Raw genomic sequence first — 6,269 nt, forward strand, 5'->3', positions numbered from 1 at the left:
ATACATTTAATGTCAATTATTAACACAGTCCTGTGCACTTAACCCAGATAAAAACGACTGCTGATGACATTTATAAAGATGGGAATAAAAAAGGCACCTATTGATATTTTTCTTCACCTGGATGCCACGAGAGAGATCCGTTTTTACTGTAGCAAATCTCAGGAGGCGCAGAGATAGTTGCTGGAATGGAGTGGTGAAGCGAGGAGCCAGAAGGCAACAGCATCTGCTCTCTCTGGAGACTGTCATCAGCAGTTTGGCCTAAAAGAATGGCTACTTATGTTGAAATGTCTATGCGCCGGGTCTATTTTTTCCCCTGACACTGCAATACTGTAGTTTTCTTTGTTAATTTTAAAATTTCATAATGTGCATGCAGTGACATTTGACTCAATGGTGGGATCAAATAACAGAGCAAGTAGCACTCAGTAAATGTCAGTCGGACTTGGGAAATAATGGAGGAAAAAGCCATTTGCATGAAGGCTTTAAAAAATAAAAAAATAAAAGAGCAAGGTGTGCACTGTGTTAGCTTTTTATTCTGCTTTTCACCTTCATTTTTTCATATCGCACACTTCAGGTGTAGAAAGGTTTGTGTCTGGGAAGTTAATGAGTTGTTTCGCCTGAGAGAAATGTGCCTCAGTCTTATCCACGACAAAGATATAATGGAAAAGATTGATATCCTTAAAAGAATCTATTAAATGTTAAGATCAACTGATGAAAAAGGTGAGACACTCAATTTCCATTAAACATGAGGAGCTCGGCGAATTGAAAAACATCCGGCTCAAGACTTCAGTTATTTTAATAGCAGTTTTGGCTGATTCTACCCACTAAGACATTAATACTATACTGAATAAGATTCAAAGGCCAGCTTCTCACACTGCCTTCTATAAAGATAATCTTATTTCTTACTTGGCTGAACTTGAGAGTTGGCTCAGGCAGATAAAATAGACACCAACTGTTTCCCATTGACCTTTCCAGAAAGGAGCAGGAGAATGCTTGAGAAAACAAAAACATTCAATGGAAATGCAAATGAATCACTTGAAAGGCATTCCCCACTATTTAAATGTAAGTTGTTTGCTGGCAGTGATTTATTGATCTCAGGGAAAAGAAATTTGAGTTGTTAAACCAACAGCAAGATATTATCTTCTTCTATTATTGAATCTTTGAAACTGTTTGCACACCACTTGTCTTTCTTGTGTCAGAGCCATGGGACTAAACACACTGTGTATGGAAGGTGCGTGTGATTTATTTATTTAATTTATGTGTGTGTGTGATATTATAGCAGGAATGCCCATAGAAGTATATGACTTTTATCTACCAAACTCCCCCTCCAAAACACACACCCACACACACTATTGTTCAAAAGGCATTGTGTGGTGATGCATAAAATGATCTACAGTATGACATGTTCTCTGTGTCTGATAGAAATCAGCCTCGGGGGAATGGTGTCATTGTAATCAGCAGTAATATCATCTTAATAAAATGTCATTTTTTTTTTAAAGGTGACATAATAGGAAACATTGAAAGAGTAGACACAGCTGAGGGCGAAGCTAAGTACAAAACTGCTATGTGTTTTTTTTCCTGAGCTATCTCCAGCGTTCCCACCCTGAGCAAAATTCAATGATTTATTGACATTTTTACTCTGCCTCCCCCTCTGGACAAAGTAACAGCCAACACCTTATCTTGTAGGCTTGCTATTCGGAAGAGAAATCTGGCATCACTAGATCTATATTGCTGCCATTATTTGTAAAATACTTGACTTTATGCATGTCATTTGGCAAATATAAGAACAAACATGACGTGCCCCTAAAAACCTTGTCACCCTCGACGTAACATTCGAGCCAGCAGCTCTTGGGAGCTCAGGGCTGTGTACCTCCTGCATGTATCTGTACCCACCATTTTAGATTTAGGAGACAACTCTTGTGGCCATTCTCACAAAAATCATCCTTGCTTTTCAGAGAGCAGCCGTCAGAACCATTCAGGAAAGTGTCCATTGAATCAGCAGTGCATGAACCTTCTTCAGACAGATACTGGTGGTCTGCCGGTCAGGAAAAAGTATGTTTGATTGGCTTGTTGCACTGCAAACATGATAGATATAGATTCAGGGGATTTTTTTCTCAATTCACAACAAAGTTTGTTTTTGTTTTTTTGTTTTTTGTTGTTCAGCTGTGAGCAAACTAAGAAAGGAGGGGAAAAACCCAACATGTGCACAGTAATTAGAGAGTTTTGTAAATTTTTCTTGTGCTGTTTGTTCTCATTTATCAGAGCATAAATATATTAGCCTCAGCAAATGTCAAACTAAATGAGCATGCGATTGATGTGCACTATAATTATCTACACAGTCATTTTCCTACTGATACTCTATATATTACTTATTGTAAAAAAAAAATCTCCGGTAAAGAACAAAACAATGTCTGATATCTGACAGAGTGCATTCATTTGATGTGAGTTTCACTGCTGCTCCAAACCTTTTAAAAACATATCAGTGAGCAACACAATTGAATTGAATGCATCCATGAAAAGAACTGTAAATTATTTTGAAGTGACTGTATATAAATAACAGCCTGCCTCTGTAGTGCAAGTATTAATTAATCCCCTGGCATACACACTTGCTACTACTGTTTGTGTGAGTGTCAAAAATGTCAAACCTACAGTGCCTAGCTGTGTCCAAAAAAACTGAAAAATGAAAGTATATACTTGTTTGTTTTGAAGGATTTGGTGTTTTAAAGTGGGAGCTAGTGGACTTTCAGCTGAGGAAAGATAAAGTGATGACACAGGCTGTATAGAAACTCTTGAGAGACAACATGTTGTTTCCTTTTTTATGGCCTACGTTTGCAATAACAAATTACAGAACATGAGGAAGGAAATTCATTTCTTTACTTTCTCCAACTTATTTTCCCTGGTGTGATATTTGAGTTCACCTATAGCACTATTGCAAAAGTCTCAAGTCACCCCTAAATTCTTCATATTTTGCTGGGAAAATAGGAAATAAGTGTAATCATTTATTGAAACATGTGCAAACACAGAAAGAAATAAGAGGGTATAAGGCAAAAAACAGAGTCTGCCCAGTTCTAACAAGCTTGAAAGTCAGCATTTGATATCACCACTTTTATTCTTCAACACAGTCTGAACTCTCTTAGGTAATCCCACCTTCCTTCACCAATGTGAGTCTGCTGGGGAGGCCAATCCATGACTCAGTGTTCCATTGTGTGTTTTTCAATTCAATTCAATTCAATTCAATTCAATTCAATTCAATTCAATTCAATATATAGCGCCAAATTACAAGAACTGTTGCCTCAAGGTGCTTTTTATTATAAGGTATAAACCCGACAAAAATACAAAGAAAACAGAGAAAACCCCAATGACCATATGACCCCCTATGAGCAAGCACTTTCGTGACAGTGGGAAGAAAAACTTCTTTTAAGAAACCTCGAGTAGAACCAGGCTCAGGGAAGGGTGGCCATCTGCCAGGACACAACAGGACAAAGACATGTTGTGGAAGAGAGCCATAGATTAATAATAACCAATAATTAAATGCAGAGAGGTGTATAAATACATAGTGAGTGAAAAAGGTGGCTGAAGAAGAAACATGGGAATCCCCCAGCACCCTAGACCTGTTGCAGCGTAACTAAGGGAGGATTCAGGGTCACCTGATCCAACTCTAACTATATGCTTTATAAAAAAGGAAACTTTAAACCTAGTCTTAAAAGTAGAGACGGTGTCTGTCTCCCAAATCTAAACTGGAAGCTGGTTCCAAAGAAGATGGGGCTGAAAGCTGAAGCCTCTGCCTCCCATTCTACTTTTAAATACTCTAGGACAGGGATGGGCAACTCCAGGCCTCGAGGGCCGGTGTCCTGCAGATTGTAGATGTGTCCTTGAAGCAACACAGCTGATTTAAATGGCTAAATGACCTCCTCAACATGCCCTGAAGTTCTCCAGAGGCCTGGTAACGACCTAATCATGTGATTCAGGTGTGCTGACCCAGGGTAATATCTAAAACCTGCAGGACACCGACCCTCGATTCCTGGAGTTGCCCACCCCTGCTCTAGGAGTACCAAGTTGTGCTTTCATTGTAGCAGTGTTGTTATCATTGTCATTACTAAATAATAAAGCCTATGTCAATCAGACACTTTCTAGATGGTATTGCTTGGTGGACAAAAATCTGATGGTAATTTTCTGTGTTTTTGACAACATCCCCAACTCCAGTGACTGAAATGCAGCATGGTTAAAAATGGTTGATGATACTCGCTGAACTTATTAATGACGATTTGAACCAAAAATTTTACATTTGCATTCATCACTTTATAAGACCTATTGTTACTTATTCCCAGCACATTTCCTGTGTAATTTGGCATTCCTCAGTCTTTTTTTCACCCTGTTTTCATTCCTTAAGAATTACTTTTTCACAGTCAACCTTTCAGTGAGACCATTTTAGACGAGGCTGCAGTAAACAGTAGAAGGACAAACTGAAACCTTTTTCAGCTAAAGAAGTGGGAGTGAATTATGTTTTTTTTTTGCAACAGGCTGCTAGTCACAAAGTGTCTAAAGATTTGATTTGTCTGTTACTGTATATGTAGACACCTCACTTGAATGATTCGTACACTAGGTCAGCGTTAAGTGGCTTAACAAAAAAAAAAAAGGTCAGATACAAGGACTAGACTGAAAAAGAGTGAAAAGCACCCAATGTTTGAAAGACCTTTAGAGAGCCTAAAGAACTCTCGCTTAAAATAGCTTAAAAAAAAGTCTGGCTCCTTGAAAGAAAAATTTAAAGGAGCAGTTTGAGACTTTTTCATAATACTGTAGATGGCTTTAAACACAACAAAACCACAACTTTCAAAATACCAAAATTGTTTATGTAGCTTATGTTTAAGATTTATTATTTCTGACTGGGCTGCAAACAAGCTCTTCACTGCACATCACTAGGCTCTAACCTCTTTCAGTCTGCTGACAGCATAGTTTGTGTGGCTTTGTTGTTTGTGTGTGCACGTGACCATGTTTGTATATGTGTGTCTAAATTTATTTCATGTTTAGAGATTCATTATTAGCCATTCATCAAGTAGTTGGACATCAGGGATGCATTAGTACCAGGTTCAGTCGGGTCAATGTCAGAATAATTGTTCAGTCTCACGTTGCAATACGCTTTTGATACTTGAGTGTCCTTTGCACATGTACCGCTTTTGTGTCGTTCCTGAATGCAGTGATTGCCTGTCAGTTCAGAGAATTAATATAGACTTTTATAAAAGTCACAGAGACAAGTAAATGTTTAACAGTTGATTCAGTGGTACATTAATCAGATGTACTCAGACGTAATGGTGCATCTTTCACCTTTTCTTGATACTATACTGAATAAGTCACTTTCAATAATCCATTTTAAGTTATTCATGCTACTTGGTCACATATCAAAAAGTAATCTGACGGTATCACTAACACCATTTGCAAATATTTAACTATGACCATATGCCCACGTCTTGCTTTGGGTTCTGGGTAATTGTCTGTGTGAGTCACAGGAATAAAGATCAATGGCAGTATTGATTTCAGGGTTCTGTGTTTGAGATACACAGTCTCCAGTGTGCTCCATGAATTTCACATATTTCTCAACAATCTCCCTGTGAAGCAGGTGACTTGAATGAAGTTCAGCCCTTTGTTAAAAAATAGTGTCATCATGCAAAAACCTCTATAAACTATTAATGACTTCCTCATCTCTGGAAACTATTGTTCTGCTCTGAACAACTCAGCAATTTATGCTGCCTGGCTTTCTCCTATATGTCCCAAACCCCCACACAGTTGACTCTGCCAAAGCCACAGACATTAATGCTGTGTTGTAACGTGCATACATCTCCAGCAGTTTCTTGCAGTTTCTCTCACTGTGGGTATTCTTCGCTCCTTCCTGAACTGGGAATGCACCCTGTCTTCCTGAGCAAGCATCAAAATAAAATGTGATGTCTCCATGCCGTAGAGATGGCAGTGTGAGCTGCAGGCCTTGGGCATGTTCTGCATGCCAGTGATAAAAAAAAAAAACTAAAAAAAAACATCTAGACACAATTCAAAAGTAGAGATCACCATATAATGAAGGTGGTGGAAAACAGGGAGGATCTAGCTGTTTTCCACTCATCCAGATGGGAACTGACTTACTTCATATTACAGCTCTCACCCCCCTATGATCATCATTATATCTCCATAATGGTGTACTGAAGAACTCCCTCCAACAGTAGGTGAAGATTGCCTTCAGATGAATGGACATTTTTATTTCTCAAAACAACCCAATTTCAATTTTC

Source organism: Rhamphochromis sp. 'chilingali' (assembly GCF_963969265.1).
Source record: "Rhamphochromis sp. 'chilingali' genome assembly, chromosome: 12".
NCBI lineage: Eukaryota > Metazoa > Chordata > Actinopteri > Cichliformes > Cichlidae > Rhamphochromis > Rhamphochromis sp. 'chilingali'.